This window comes from Aethalodelphis obliquidens, unplaced genomic scaffold (assembly GCF_003676395.1).
Source record: "Aethalodelphis obliquidens isolate GAN/ISIS:26980383/991018 unplaced genomic scaffold, ASM367639v1 scaffold11, whole genome shotgun sequence".
Lineage (NCBI taxonomy): Eukaryota > Metazoa > Chordata > Mammalia > Artiodactyla > Delphinidae > Aethalodelphis > Aethalodelphis obliquidens.
Genome location: NW_020837955.1, coordinates 14,131,329 through 14,148,441, shown reverse-complemented (window position 1 = coordinate 14,148,441; position 17,113 = coordinate 14,131,329). Strand labels below are relative to the sequence as shown.

The following is a 17,113-nucleotide window of genomic DNA, read 5'->3' as shown; positions in this document are numbered from 1 at the left end:
CAACTTCTGATGGGTCACATCCGGACCAAGCTTGGCTTGTCACATAGAGAACAAAGCAGCCAATACAGACAAGCACTGGAGAGTAAACATCAGTGCAGTGCTGTGGTCCTTCCTGTGTTTACACAGCCCAGTGATGGAAGAATCACTGAAGCTCAGGGGACTGGTCCTAATCTGGCTTTGCCATTTCCCCAACTCCTAGAGTCTCTGCCCCCTTTCTGCGATCTTCCTTCCTCTCCATCACGGAGGAGTTCTTGGTGACACGCATTTAGATTGTTCTCCCACTCAAGGGCTTTAAGATCCTTTCCCAGGTGCTTCATTCCAGGGCCCTTAGACCTAACCTCTTCTATGGTGATATCCACCCCCCTGTTCCAGTCACCCCCACCTCTTCTACAATAGCCCTTTCTGGTATCTCCCTAATTCCCTTTCCTATCAGAATCCATCCTTCATGTGCCTGCAGAATTCCTCCATAATTGACATTCCCAGGGTTCTCCCTAATTAAGAATTTAATGTAGCTTCCTTCTGCTTGCCAGATGAAAGCCTCACTGGTCTACTTGGACCCCTCAGCCCTTCAGAAATTTAAGCCCTTCCCATCTCACCATTCCAATAAGCAGATGTGTGTGCCCGAGATCATAATGCCTGACATTATGACCACTAGACTGTAAGTTCCTTAAGTGAAGGGACTTTTTTTTTCTGGCTCATTCATTGCTATATCCCTAGTTGAATGAATAAATGAATTTTGGATTCTGACATTTGTCAACATGAGATTTCCTTCAGTTGGAATTCTGTTCCCCTCTTTCTCCACCAAATCTTTTTCCTTGTCACCTTCAAAAGCAAGCTCCCCTCCGTATGCTCCAAAGCTCAGTTGTTCCAGTAGTCCTCTCTTCACGTGCTACCTCTGGATATTTAATGGATTGGCCTATTTCGGTTCAGGAGTTCTATAGTTGTTGTTTCATTCATTGTTCAATTAGTCAACAATTATTTATTGAATGCATTATACTATTCACAGACCTGCCCTGGGCTCTGAGCTACAGCAGTGAACAAATCAAACAAACATCCCCATCCTCATGGTGCTTAGACGTTAGTCTGAAAGAAAAGATAATAAGCAAGATAAGTAAAATTTATAGTATGTTACATAATTATAAGTGCTAAGGAGAGAGAAAAAGCAGGTGAAGAGGCAGGATAGGGTAATTAGGAAAGACCTGAGATGGTGATATTAAAAGTGATAGGAATAAAGAGAAACCAAGCATACCACTTGGGCAATAGAATTTAAGGTAACTGGAACTGCATGTGCAAAGGACCTGGGGTGGAACAGTGCCTGGCCATAAGGCCAGTGTGGCTGGATGAGTGATGAAAGGGAAAATAGTAAGAGATGGTCAGGGGTGGGGTCACTGGGTGCCTTGCTTGTGGGGCCTTGCAGGTTCTGGTGAGGGCTTTGTCTTACTCTAAGTGATCTGACTTACTTCTAATCATTTGTATAATTTACACTCAGCACCATAGGGGTAAACAAGGAACCACCAGGAATCTTTGAAGTACCTGGATAGGAAGGGTGTGGTCTTTTAGGCGGCGCATCGCTGCCTCTTGTGATGAGGTGCTGAGGCACCCCCGTGAAGTCAGGTCATAGGACAACCACACAGTCAAGTGTGGACAGAGCGTGGTTCTGCTTGTGCCAAGACCAGAGCTGAGAAGACGCATCCAGGAGGAGCAAGTACCATATCATGATAGGTCTTCTCTATACCTTCTGGGCTTCTTGGTGACCCAGGACTGGTGAATCTTTGCTGAGAGAGCACCATTATGAGGGGTCGCCAAGCCAACAGTCACCAGGATCCATCAGTAGAAAGCCAAACTCCACAGACTTCTGAAGGGTGGCTCAAGCTAGAGCAGAGTCCAAACAACCTCGCCTTTGCTCAGTCTCTCTAAGCCTCCAATTCCTTGCATGCAAAATGGGAGTCACAATAGTACGGAATTCATAGGGTTGCTAGGTAAGAGTCAGTGAGCAAACAATTTAAATAACAACCTACAAAAGAGCCCTCGATGCATTCCAGATTCTGCTCTCAGCACTTTAAACACAGCAACTAATTTAACCTTCACAACACTCCTGTGAGGTAGTACTATTATCAGCATCTGTATCAGTCTCCTAGGGCTGCCACAACAAATTACCACAACCATGGTGACTTAAAACAACAGAATTTTACTCTCTCACAATTCCGGAGGCCAGAAGTCCAGAATCAAGGTGTTAACAGGGCCAAAGACTCTGGAGAGATTCCTTTCTTGCCTTCTCCAGCTTCTGGTAGCTCCCGGCATTCCTTGGTTTATGGCTGCATCACTCCAATATCTGCCTCTGTCTGCACATAGCCTTTTTCCCTGTCTCTGTGTGTATCAGATTTCCCTCTCCTTTCTCTTAGGAGGACACCAGTCATTAGATTTAGGGTCTATCCTAAAGCCAGAATGATCTCAAGATCCTTAATTACATCTGCAAAGACTTTACTTCCAAATAAGGTCACAAATTACAGGTACTATTATTATCCTCATTATTGTCACTTTACAGGTGAGGAAACTGAGTCAGAGAGAGGTTAAGAAGATTGCCCAAACTTACACTGATGTAAATGTTGGGACCAGGAGTTAAAGTCAGGCATTCTGGATCCAGAGGCCAGGCTTTTAGCCACCACCCTACCCTACACCACATGACTGAGGCTTAGTACGGTGCCTGTTGTGTGGCACTAGCGCTGTACGTAGAAGCCAACCTCATTATCCAGAAGCGAAAAGTGACTGACTTTGAGGATTTGGCTGAAGGGGCTGTCTGGACTGTTGTCACTGATGACACCAGACAATGTTATATTTTTAAAATATGAAGTCTTAGAGAACGGACTGGAGGGCACAGTGGGGGAAGGGGAAGCTGGGACGAAGTGAGAGAGTAGCACTGACATATACACACTACCAAATGTAAAATAGCTAGTAGGAACCTGCTGCATAGCACAGGGAGATCAGCTCGATGCTTTGTGACCACCTAGGGGGTGGGATAGAGAGGATGGAAGGGAGGCTCAAGAGGGAGAGGATATGGGGACATATGTATACATATAACTGATTCACTTTGTTGTACAGCAGAAACTAACACAATATTGTAAAGCATTTATACTCTAATAAAGATGTGAAAAAATAAAATAAAATATGAAGTCTCTCAGTCCCTGATGGTCAGAAGCTAGCAGCTAAGAGGCAGAGGCTGGGATTACAGTTCCTAGGGAGGTTAAGGGACTTGCTCAAAGTCACACAGCTTGCAATTGGCAGAGCAGTGACTGGATCCAAGTCTCTCAACTCCACTCCACTGCCTTAAGCACTGCCCTGCATTAGAGATGCATAGAAATTACTCAGCTTCATTCCTTTTCAGGTGACACAATGCAAAAGAACTCACCCAAAGTTCTGTTCAAATAGAAAGATCTTACATTTCACACCCCCCGCCATATTCTCCCAATTAATAAATCCAGAGTCAAGTTTGAGGATAAAGCAGTTTAATTTGGTGGGGTTTTTTTCCTGCCTGCTTTTAGGTCGAGGAAGTCAGTACAATGTCAATAAATAGACAAATGCTAAAAATGTACTTCAAGGCCTCAATGATGACCAGTTAGTTAAAGGGTGAAAAGTAAAGGAGAGGGAGGGAAAACAAGATAGACACAGGCTTGGGAGAAGGAGCCAGAGAATAAGAAGGGAAGGGATAGGCGGGGGTGGGAATAGAAAGAGAGGTAGAGAGTCAGGTTATTGAGTAAATACCCATGGTCCTGTTCCACTGAACTCCTGAACCCAAGACTTCAGAGAAAGTTACTTGCTTTTACTTAATGATCTTTTGTTTCTGCTCTTTGAGATGTTAATTAGCTGGTTAGTCTCCGTTCACAGCTCTTTAGTTAGAAAAGGAGTGCATTTATCCTAACAAAGTAGACTGGCTGATCCTGAGTGGGCGCCTCAGAGGTTCAGCTTTGGGTGGGAAGAGCCCATTTAGTGACCCGGGTCAGTGGAACTGGGGTGGGAGTGCACAAGCTCTTCCTGCAAATCAGACTCTGCCAACTCCACACTCTCCATCCCACCATTCCTTTTGCTGTGGGCTGTGCTCTTCTCAGATTACCAGCAAGTAACTAACTGACTTGGCACTGATGTGCCTGACTCTAAAAACGTTAATGACTGCAAAAATCAAATGCCAACAGAGGATCTGGGTGTGGGAAATAAGGAAGCAAAGGAATCCCCTTCCCTCTCTCTCCTTCTCCTTACTTCCTCCCACCATTCCGTCTACCTCCTCACCCACACCCCTTCTGGCCTTTCCTGAATTCTTTTACCCACAGACTGAATGGAGCACAATAGGTCTTTGCGGACATCGTCGAATCCCATACTCAAGTATAGGGTTGGCAAGAAGAGGGTTGTTTCTGGCAGAGTGATATCATTGAGACTGCAGACAGGAATTCCGTGTCTCAGCCAACCAGTGTTAACAATCTCGTGTATTGATGGTCTCTGCAATAAACACATTGCTCCCGCTAAACAAATCATCTTCCACATCTGAAATTGAAGAATTGTGCCCTGGGGATTCTACCTTTTCTCAAAGCAGCTGCGTTTGTCAACAAGCCTTGGGTATGTGTTGCTGGTGAGAAAGACTGAGACAATCTGTGCTGGCCAAATATCACTAGTGTGGGGGTCAGAGTGGGGATGGGGTGAACTGATTCACCCACGTTTCCCAGCCTTACAGCCCCCTGTCTTCTACATCTCACATTTGTAAGTTACCTTATTTCTACCTCCTCAGTTTTGTACCTATGAGGTACAAAAGTCAGAAGCAACATAAAAATATTTCTGCAGCACAATATGCCATAAGCAAAGTAAAAAATAACAAACTGAGGAAAATGTTTGCAACGACTATTAAATAGTTGGTTTCCTTAATATACAGAGTCATTAAAAATCATTAATAAAATGATCAACCCATCTAGTAGAAAAATGGGCAAAGAACATAAATAGGCAATTTAAAGAAAAAGAAATATTTTCAACATATTAGAAGTATTCTAATTACCCTAACTTAAAGAAATGTAGTCAATGAAAATTGAGATACCTTTTATTACTTAGAATAGTAAAGTTTTTTTAAAGTTTGATAATATATAATATTATTACATACTCATTAGAATGGCCAAAAAACCTGACAATACCAAATGTTGGCAAGGATGCAGAGCTACTGGAACTCTCATACACTGCTGCTGGGGATGCAAAATGGCTCAGCCACTTTGGAAAGAGTTTGGTAGTTTCTTATGAAGTTAAACATATACTTACCATATGACCAGGCAATCCTACTCTTAGGTATTTACCCAAAAAGAGTGAAGACATGTCTACACAAAAACCTGTACCTAAATATTTCTAACAGCTTTATTCATCACCAAAAACTCAAAACAACCCAAGTGCGCATCAACTAGTGAAATGTACTCAAATTGTGATACAATGGAATTCTATTCAGCAACAAAAGGGGCATAAACTACTCATCAATGCAACAACATGGATGAATCTCAAAAGCATTATGCTAAGTGAAAGAAGCCAGACTCAAAAGACTATGTGTGATTTCATTTATATGATATTCTGAAAAAGGCAAAACTAAGGACAGGAATCAGATCAATACACAGTTTCAGGAACTGAGGATTGACTACAAAGGTCCACAAGGGAACTTTCTGAGATGATGGAAACATTCTATATCTTGATTGTGGTGGTAGTTACAAGACTACATATATCTGTTAAAATTCACAGAACTGTACACCTAAAAAGGGTGAATTTTATTGAAAATTTGATAAAGAAATATATATCAACAAAAATATGGGGAAACAGGTACTTCTTGCATGTTGATGGGAGTAAAAATCCACACAGCCTCTTTGGTGGGGGGCAATTTTGCAATATCTATCAAAGAGCAAAGCATATATATCCTTTGACCCAAGAATTCTACTTCTAGGAATTTAACCTGCTGGTAATACTTATCAATGTATGAAAAGATGCATGTATAGAAATGTTCAATGCAGCATTATTTGTAATTGCAATAATAAAAGTTACTAAAGGTCCATTAATTGAGATCTGAATATATAAATTCTAGTACAGTTATGCATAATACTATTCAGGCATGGAAAAGATTAAGATCTATGAAGGTTGATGCAAATAGTCTTCAAAACATTTTATATTGTGAAAAGCAAGATGTGGAACAATGTGAACAGTATGTTCCCACTGGGTAAAGGCATAGACATTTCTGAAAATTTATAGATTCACTAGGAAGACTCACAGGACTCAGCATATAGTCATAACTCATGACTAAGATTTATTACAGTCAAAGAATATGAAGAAAAATCAACAAAGAGAAAAGAAGTATCAGACAAAGTCTAGGGGAAACCAGGTGCAAGCTTCCAAGGGTCTTCTCCCAGTGGAGACCACAGGACACATTTAATTCCCCAGCAATGAGTTGTGATAACACATGTGAAATGTTATCTATCAGAGAAGCTCACCAGAGCACAGGGCCTTCACTGGGGGCCAGTCACACAGGCACCTACCATCCAGCATACATCAAGATTCCAGACTCCAGATGGAAAGCAGATGCCCAACACAAACCTCACTACCTGCACAAACAGTCCAGGCACAGCAAGCCATTTCCTTAATTCTCAAAATGGTGAGAACCCTCCCCAAATCCAAGCTCCCAGACACCAGCCAAAGGCCAACCCTGTAGGCAGGTCCCCCCAAGGATAGAGTCCCAGGCCTGCATGTTAATGCCCTTTTGCATTGAGCAATTCATAAAATATTTTACCATGTGACCTTCCTTACTCCTTCCCTTCTTCTTTCCCCTCCCTTTTTCTCCTCCTTCTTCTCCCCTTCCCTCTCTTCCTTCCTTCCTTAATTCTCTGAGCAATTAAAAATTCTTAATAGAAATTCCTGAAAACCCAAAGGCTCTGAGTTGAAGAGAAAGAATCTACAGAGGGTTTCCAGTTTGGATTAAAGTGACAAAGATGCTAGGAACCTGGAAGGTGGGCATAGGGTAAATGGGAAGAGATACGTTGGTGATTTGATGTCAACTTTGCTGATCCTCTGCCCACTCTACCACTGTGCCAGCTACTCACCAACTTAATTAGTCCAAGCATCCGTCTCTGGGTCCCCACTCATTCAGTCTTCCCAGATCAATGTCATCTCTTTTGTATTCTTTAGAGCAAAATCGTCAGGTCTCATTTGGCCAGGCTTTGGGTGGATTAAAAGCTTTATTCTAAGGGAAATTTGGCACCTCTGCTGTCACGTATCAATACAAGAGGGAACAGCTCTCTGAATAAGATATGATCAAGTTTCTAAATGTCCATGGTAACTCTGTCACAGATCACCTGGTATCTAAGCAGCTCTCTTCAACGATCAACACAGAGTATCTGCACTTTAGATGCTTATGTGAGAACGCAATCTTAAATTGATTAGTATCTGGTTCCTGTCAAGGATGTGACAGATACAACTGATATTTGGGAGGGGCAATCTGAGAGTACCCTAGATTTTTTAAAGCCTATTTTCTGTACTCATTTAGTGAGGTGGAAAGCAGGAGGGGTTAAAGAAAGGTTCCTGGACCTTGGAGAAAGTGTCTTCCTTAAAGAAAAACTAATAAGATAAACCCATAACAGATGGGGGCAGCTCCTACCAAAATCGCCCACACTTTAAAAAAAAAGTATTTTCAATCTTGTGACTTGAGTATTTCCTCGAATCCAGAACGCAACTAAGAAATTGATGTCCTACTCAATTCTGTATACTGAATGAAGAAAGATGTGTGAATATGGAGAGGCAAGGTCATCTGCATGGAGTGAAAAGGCAACTAAAAGAACTGGTCAATGCAGTGCGCCTCTAGCACAGCCTTGGGGGAGAAGGTGCCTTGGCTCATGGTCACTTCCCAGAAAGTTCTTTCTCCATAGTGATGTAGGATGACTCCGCAAAGTTAATCAAACTAACCCCCTACTATGATTTCATGTTCAAGTTATCTTGCCATGATTTTTCTACAAGGTGAAAAGTGAGCTAATCATTGTTAAACAATAGGGGGTATTATGCCACATATAGATACCTCATATGCATGTTTGGTTTCATGGGATTCTCATTTTCTTTATTCCACAAAGTGAAATAGATTGTCTCTCCCTGTGAGACGCAGGCTGCCTGTAGAATACTGATGCAATGCGGAGACCGCAGGAGCCACATGTACAGCACAGTCTATGCACTTCTTGCTCACACCCAGGCGGGCTGCTTTCTTATTTGCTCAGACTCACAGAGGTAGGAGGGGTTCAGCCAGACAAGGAAGCACACTTTAGGGGGTCAAAACAGACAAGAGGGATCCCATATACTTTCCCTTCTTTGGAATTATAATAATGTTCTGAGTGGAGGGGAAAGTGTCTCCACCCCAGCAAAAGCTCAGGATACCACACAAGGATACCGTACCTTATGGTCCTTGGAAATGGTGGCTAAAATAGTTGAAATTCCTTATAAAAATTCGTACACACCCAAAGACTCTGGGGAATGCAAGAGTTGAAGAGGAAAATTTTACTCCACCTTCCAGGAAAGTCTTTGTTGCCTAGAACTGACCTCTGAGAATGCTGCATTGGTAGACCGCCTTCAGGGACGGGATAGCAAAATCAGATAAAAGACGCTCCTGGGCCCACCACCACCAAGGCTCTTAGGACAGGGTGGAGAAAGGCCACTCCCCCTTTTCTCAGAGCTTTATACAGCGCAGGGACGTTCATTCCATTTCTCTTGCCTTCGGCTCTCTGCCTCCAGCCTCCCAGTGAGCTGATACAGGCCGCACCAGTTCTTAAGATTTGACTTCCTCTGACTTGTTCTGTTTTCCTCCTTGGACTCTATGCATTCCTAAATTCCACCTTCCCACAACCCACTCACTCCTTGATCCACCACACCTGGCTTCTGTCCCACCATTCTACTAATGCCACTCACACAAATATCCGATGGGTGCTTTTCCATTTCCTATAGAATGTGACACTGTTTACTACATAAACTCTCTTTTCTTGGCTCCCATGACACCAGACTCTTCTAATAGTCCTCTTACTTCTCTGACCCTTACTTTGCTGGCACCTTTTTCTCACCATACCCTTTAAATAGGGATGTTCCATAGTGTTCCATCTTGGAAACTTGGCTCATGTCGCTTCATACACATACAACCAACTGAATGGTGATGGCTCCCTAAACTTTATTGGGATGACCCCCTGATCTGTATCTCCAGTACAGGACTTTATCTGGAGCTCCAAATCTATAGTTCTAGTCACCTACTGAACATACCTGCTTTGATGTTCTACAGCCAAAATCACCATGTCTAAAACTAAACTTTCTTTCCCACTCCAATTGTTCTGTATAATCTGCTCAGTGAAGGTTAGCACCATGCCCCCAGTCTCCCCAGACTCTCCCTTCTCCCTCCAAGCAAACTCCCTCCGAGGTTTTACTGATTCTACCCACTAAATATCTCCCAAATCTTTTCATTTATCTTTCATTTATTTATTTATAAATGAAATAATATATTTATTATTTATTATAATATATATTTATTTATTATAAATATATATATTATATATTTATTATATATATAAATATTAAATATATATATATTTAATATAATAATAATATTAAATATAATATTTATATATATAAATATTAAATATATATTATATATTTATTATAATATATATTTATTTATTTCATTTATCTTTCTTGCCTGGACTTCTACAGTAGCTTCTGTAGAGGCCTCCCCACATCTAGGCTCTGCCCCTTCTAATCTGTCCTCTACTTTGAAGCTACCATGATCATCCTAAAAATGCAAACCTGATTATATGACCCCACCAGTGTGAACTTCTTCAATGATTCCCATGTGTCTCAAAATAAAAGTTAAACTCTTTAACCACAATTTTAAGGCCAAGTCCCCACACAATTCAGGTGTAGTTCAAGGTGTTAGTCTCTAAATTGGCCCTTCTTTTTCATATCTTCATGTCTTGTACAATGTTCCTGATTTTCTCTTCTGCCTGAAGCTCTCTTCTTTATCTTTTTGTACCTTATGAAGAAACTGAAGCTGAGGATAATCAGTTTATGTGTCACCACTTCCAGAAAGTCTTCCTGAAAGCCTCTTGCCCCTCCTCTAATGATGGATTTAATACCCTCCTTTGCATCTGTCTCATAGCTTCCCTCCCACAATGCTATAATGGCCTTTAACCTGTGTCAGTCTCCTCTATGAGACTGAGCACCTTGAGAACACAGTATACCTTTTTAGATCTCCAGAAACCAGCAAAGGGTCTGGTCTGTGTCAGTATTCCATATGTCAGTTGAATAAATGAATGGATAAGATTGATTTGAATTTTTAGTACACAGTGTTTTCCCTCAAGAAAAGGGGAGATTTATTTGATTATTCCAAACGTGTTTTAACTTCTCAACTCTATGGTTCTGACTATTTTTAGTGAGCTGCCAGGCAACTCGACTTCAGTTTGCATGTATTGTAGGAAGCAAGAGGACAGATGTTTAGGCAGTAAATCCCAAATCTGGATCCCAGAACTTAGTCATAACCTCCATGGAATACTTTCTCGCTGAATTACCAAGAATAATAGACTCAGATGATAAGTGTATAATAGAAGGAACTACACATTTAGCTGGTCCTTTCTAAGCAAGCATGGTTAACTACATTGTCTCTGACAGTGAGTCATTCTAAGAGAAGCAGTATGATTAGGTAATAATGCATCTATTTCCTTGTTTTTGATTATTATAACTATCCCGTAGGATGGACACTCACCCCTGCCTCTTAACTAGCTGTGTGACCTGAGAAAGTTACTTAGCCTTTCTAAATTTCATTTTCTAGACTGAAATTTTAAAAACATCCATCACTTAATTTGGGGAGCTGATGTGAAGATGCAGTGAGCTCTGTACAAAAAGAATGATAAGAGTGATCCCAACCAGCCCCATGGCCTCCGTTAGTACTGTCCATATGTGGGAAATACACTAACTTATATTTAGCCCAGACATATGTATTCCTGACCTTTCAGCTGCCTCCTTGACCTTTCACCTTGGATAACTCACAGGCACCTCAAACCTTTTCTGCCCAAACAGAATTCATGCTTTCCCCTTCTCCCCAAACCTGTTCCTCCCCCAGCTCTCCATAGTTCAATGCCCATAGCTCAGTGAGCATATCTACTACTCATCCAGTTGTGACCCAAGAACAATGGCATCGTCCTCCATTCCTTCCTCACCCTTGTCCTTCACATCCAAGGAGCCCACTCATTCAGCAAATGTTACTGAGAGCTTGTGTCAAGTCCTGGGATTCTACCTCCCAAAGATTCTGATGCCCACGCCCCCCACTCCATCACCCTGCCACCTTCTTAGTCCAGCCACCACCACCTCCCACAGCAGGCTCCTAACTGGTCTCCCTGCATCTACTCTTGCCTCTCGACAATTTGTTTGCCACACTGCAGCCGCAGTGACCTTTTCAAAGTCTCCATATGATCACATCACCCACTAGTTACTTAAAACCCTTCATAGCTTCCCATTACTTTAGAATAAAGACCACAATCCTTCATGTAACCCACAGGTCCTACTTGTCCTGCCCCTTCTTGGGTTTCCAGCCTCCCTTATCACTACCCTTCCCTCACTCTTTGCCTCGTTTCAGCCCTCACTTCACCTTTCTTCCCCTGCCAATGGGCCCCCGCACAATTTTTTAACTCTGCCTAGAACATTCTCCTCCCACTCTCTTTGCTTAGCTCTATTCTGCTCGGCCTTCAGATTCCAGGTGCAAGTTCTTCCTCAAGGATGCCTCAGAGACCCCTTCCATGAACCCCACACTAGCTGGCACTCCTCACAGCACTCTAAATTTTTCCTCATATCACTTAAGGCTACTGTAATTAATTAACTACATGCTTAAGTCTTTCACCTCGTCAGTCATTCTCAATTCTAGCTGCACATTAGAGTCACTGGAGAACTTTGTGAAAATACCAACCGGCGAGTCCCATCCCAGACTAATTAAATCAGAATCACTGAGGTGAAGCCTGGGCATTGTTATTTTTTAATGGCTTCCTGGTGCAACTAATATGTAGCCAAGGTTGAGAACCACTGCTTTGGAGGTCAAGGACCAGGTCTGCTTATCCACAACTTTATCCCTAGTGCCAAGCACACAGCAGTGTCTGCACACAGTAGGCATTCAATAGATGGTAACTGTAGACATGGTTATTGCTGTTGCTGTTATGGTCAATATGGTTATGATTAAGATCATAACTTTTTCACACTTCTGGCATCTGTGATTCTTTACCACAAAACTCCAATTATGTAGCAGCCAAATCATGTTTTTAAAATTCAGCAAGTTTCTATTTTCCTGTCAACATAGAGCTTATTAAGGACTGACCAGACCTACTAGACAAAATATTTTCACAAGCTACGTCTCCAAGGTGAAACAAAATACAGCATATTAAAAGAAAACCTCAATTCATATCTTATTCCTTTCTATGTAGGTATGTATTAGTAACTACAGTCATTTGAATAGGAACTTTCTAGTTTTGTAACGACAAGTGTATTGGCCACTACCTTGTCATTCTGATTCCACTTGGTTTTGCTCTTCTCGATTAGTAGTTTTTCTCTCCTGCCACATGACCTATTTTACTAAGCAAATGTCAACTGCACTCCCCACCCTGGCTCAGTGGTTACAGGCAAAGTTTCTTCAGCTTGCAGTTTTCCTGTTCAGGCCTGTGTCAGAGGGCAGGCTCTGTACAACTTTTAGAGAACCTTCTAAAGACATAGTTTCTATAGTCCTATAGTCCAGTTCTCAACCATAAACCTGCTCAGAATCACCAGGAAAGTTTATTAAAACAAAAACTGCTGGACCCCATCCTCAGAGTTTCTGATTCAGTATGTCTGGGGTGAGGCCAGAGAATGTGCACTTCTAACAAGTTTCTAGGTAATGCTGCGGATGCTGGTCCAGGGACCACACTTTGAAAACCACTGCTACCTCCCATTTAATGGCTGATATTTTAAAAAACAGAGAAGTTGTGAGAGCTTTTAGGGGTACAGTGGGTGAAGACTGTATCTAATTTATTCTTTATATTTAAGGCACAACCATGGGACTTTTTCCCATGATTTCAGAGGGGTTTTCTCTGCGCTATTTTTGTAAACAACTCAACACATCCCACCCGTACGTCTCTTTTTATAAGAGACTGTGAAGGTATGGGGGGCAGCACACCTCCAATCTCTTCCCAACAGGCAATTCCCTCAGCTACTTCCAGGCTCCTTTTTTTTTTTTTTTTTGCGGTACGCAGGCCTCTCACTGTTGTGGCCTCTCCCTTTGCGGAGCACAGGCTCCGGACACGCAGACTCAGCGGCCATGGCTCACGGGCCCAGCCGCTCCGCGGCATGTGGGATCTTCCCAGACCGGGGCACGAACCCGTGTCCCCTGCATCGGCAGCCGGACTCTCAACCACTGCGCCACCAGGGAAGCCCCAGGCTCCTTTTTAAAGGCAGCTCTGGTTCACCATCCCTGAAGCCAGCCAGCTTTCTAAAGCTGACTTCCGGATTGTTTAATACAGTGGTGGAGGGGGGTTGAAATAGCAGCAAGGGAATTCCTAAGCAGCTCCTCAAAGAAGCAAGCTTCAAAATCACTCTACGAGGTTTCATCAGAGGTTGGCGGGGAGAGGTGGAGTAAGGGATTCCAAGGTATACCAAAGAAAGCTACTGAGCCCGACGCCAGCACCCTGGCAAGATGGTAGGCAAGCAAGCAAGCAAGACACTGTCACTGGAAAAAACAGCTAGAGTGCACGTGAATTTTAGCCTTAGCAACTGCTAAGCATATCATGAAAGACTTTGTTATACATCTTTCTCATACTGAAGTACTTACCAGTAAAATTACATAATATGTGGGATTTGCTGTAAAAAAATTCCAATACCAACAACAAAAAGGCTTGGTGGAAGGGAGAGTAACAGAGGAAACAAAAATCTCAGAACATGTATTGATAAATGCTGAAGATGGGTAATGGGTATGTAGAGGTTTATTATACTATATACTACTCTCTCTTTTTTTTTTTTTCTGGGTACAGTGTACTTTATTGATGGTACATGCTCTCTTTGTTTTTGTCTGAAATTTTCTATAACCAAAAAATTTTGTGAACCTCTTGCTGAAATAAAGTACACTATTTCTATATATTTGAGAGACCACCAAAATTTATTAACTCTAACAACTTCCTGCACGTCTTCCCCATAATTACCCCATATCAAATTGGGGTAATTTGATATAACTTGACTTAGTAAAACTATGTCAGTTTCAAGTGATTGGGGACTTTTTTTGTCCTAGGTGTTAATAAATCTTTCATGTTTATTTTAAGGATTTGCCAAGAATCAACCTCATGTGGAGTTTCCAGAATCCATCCTCTCCCATATTTTATGATTTAGATTACTAACTCTGAGAATTTAAAGAACATCATCTCTGTAATGTTCTTTAAACTTATTTAGAGAAGTCAGGGGCTCTCGTAATAACTTCCCATCTGTTTCAATGACTTCTTAATGATACATGTTTTAGTTTGAATTGATTGAACTGAATTTTTCTAGATTGAAGCAAAATGGAAGTTCAGAGGTTCCAATTCCTTTGTAAAATCCATTATCATTGTGCATCTCCCTTCCTGTTCATGTTCTTGCACTGAACCATAACCAAAATAACATTTTTTTGTTATCTTTAGCATTTTTTCCTGCATGCCTCATCTCCAAGTGATACTTAGCCCAAGTGACACTGCTTTTAAAAGAATTCTCCTAGCTTCTAAACATTTTCTCACTTACCATTTTTTCTCTATTGTACAAATACCTGGGGAAATTTTTTTTATTTTATAAAAGTTATGGTCATCATAGAAATTTTTAGAAAATAGAGAAATATATAATATAAAAGAAAAATCTCCCCCATAATTTCTGAGCTCCTTATCAAACTCCCTCTGGTCAAATGAGTGTTTTAAATGCCTTTCACTTTTCTTATCCATTAAGATTACTTGTGATTACATGAGCATATGTCTCATTTAGTTGGTTATTTCATTTTTAGACTCTTAACCTTTTTGAGCCATATTCTTTAGCAAATCTGGCCATGATATCTCACCTATCATCTTTCTGATTTTTTAAAAAAAATCTGCCTTCTTAAAAATTGAAGCCATGTGCCTGATTGCCTTATGTTTCTCTTCTTCTGGATTATCAATGCCTAAATGAACTAGTCACTTCTCCTACATTCCTAACCATATCTTTCTTTTGTATCAGAATTAAATCAAGGAAGAAGGGCACTAATATCTTCCTCTAACTTGCAAGAAAAATCAAGAATTTTTCACTCTTTGTATTTTTTGGAAAATTATATTTCCAATAAATGTCTACATAAAGTTATAGTGCTTCAGAATTTCATACAGGGTTGTGGTGGGGGATAGTGGAGGACAGGGTTGCCAACATCTATTGTGACCTTCTTCAGGCCAGGCACTATAGTAGGCACTTCACATAACTTTTTTTCACTTAATAATCTTAAAGGTCCTGAATGTTAAGTACTGTTTTAGCCCCTGTTTTACAGATAAGAAAAATGCAAATGAGATAGGTTAAGCAACTTCTCCAAGACAATGTGGTAGAATATCTTTGAAATACTGTACTAATAATTTGCATATCCAGTGTACCAAGTCCTCCCTTAGTTGAAATATTCCACTGATGGTCTATTTTGCTCCTGTCCTTGCTTTGTAATTTGTAAGAAAAACACTTCATCCAAAGCCTCCACTTGACTGGGGTGGCTTATCTTATTCTCATACAACAATGTCCTTTTCACTCTCCTTTGTATTCTCACCCAAAGCCCTTCGTGGAGCTACCAATCTCATGCTTCTTTGTATTTTGATATAGACAAACATTATCTTTAACATTCGCTCCCCATCCTAAAACATCTATGTCTTTAAATAAGAAATAGACTTCGTGGCCCTTAATTAATTAGGAGGTCCATCCTTCTAAGCTCTTTGTAACATATAGAGCTTCATGTCTATGTAGAGTGGAAGCAGCATGTCTATTTCAATAGGTTACACTTTGGTTCGAAAAAGAGAAAGAAAAAAAAGAAGATGGTCAAAATCAAACTTGGAATACTAGACTGATCAAATTTTCCTAAAAGTTGTATCATGAATCATAGATTTAGTCTCCTTTTTTCTCTCTCAGCTCTTTTCCTGGAAATTAATATAGCTTATTATGCTTGACACTGGAAGATGCAAAGTCCATAGCCCAGCACATTTCTACAGTTCATTCTAACGTTGGTCGCTCACCTAAATCAAAAAACAAAAGCAAAACAAAAGCTAAAGGTTACTGGATCTGGGATCTTGAGTAAACTCACATTCTCACCCTTTGTTTTCTCAGCTGTAAAATGAGGATTAATGGTAATACCTACTTGACAAGGTTGTTAAGATGATTAAATTTAATCGAATAATGTGTAAGAAACTGCCAAATGAACTGTAAATTAAATGATTAGGATGATTAGTAAGATGATGATTATAGTCCACAACGCCATAACTTCACCTGTAATCTACATATAAAATCAAATATGCAAATATGCAATACCCGAGTAACCAGAGGCTTTTTACATCTGTAAATGGGGTTGAAAATTTTAATTTCCCAAAATTCCAAGGTTCCTCTTTTTCTTATGATAGAAAAGTCTAGGGTGGATGAAAAGATTCCTGTCACTTTAGCATTTGCTGATACTTTTCCTCCCAGGATTTGGTGCTTTTAGGAGCCAGTTTTGCTGCTGACAATGGGTATGGGGAGCCAGAATCCAGGGCTGACCCTGGCTTGGTGGGTGTCAGTCCTGAGTTGCCCTCTCCCTTGGGTAGCAACATTAGCCTCATGTTCTAGAATCAGGATTCACTTTCTCAGGCAAAGAAGCGGAATGCAGTAGGGAGGTTAGGGAACCCACACATTCTTCCTCTCCTGCTGATCCTGCCCCTTTCCCCAGGTTTGGCTTTCAGGTTCTTTTCAGGGCAATATGGAGGGCCTTGTGCTCTAAGTACCCTCTACCTTCCACTGCTTCTCACTCAACTAATTTCCAATTTGGAGGAGTTAAAGAAGAAATAGTCTGGTGACCTTAAAAGTAGAAGGGAGTTGTGTG

General features: G+C 41.1%; 1 protein-coding gene across 6 annotated transcripts in view; it reads right to left on the bottom strand.

The window, feature by feature from the left end:
• ENTPD1 (ectonucleoside triphosphate diphosphohydrolase 1) overlaps positions 1–17,113 on the bottom strand; it is a 112,267-nt gene that overhangs the window by 38,897 nt on the left and 56,257 nt on the right. Inside the window, exon 1 of one of the 6 annotated variants that reach the window (XM_027112127.1) lies at positions 1,009–1,027. The exons of the other annotated variants lie outside the window; for them this stretch is intronic. The gene's annotated coding sequence lies outside the window, so the exon portion shown is untranslated. Of the gene's footprint in view, positions 1–1,008; positions 1,028–17,113 lie in introns of those variants that run through there. 6 annotated transcript variants of the gene reach the window in all.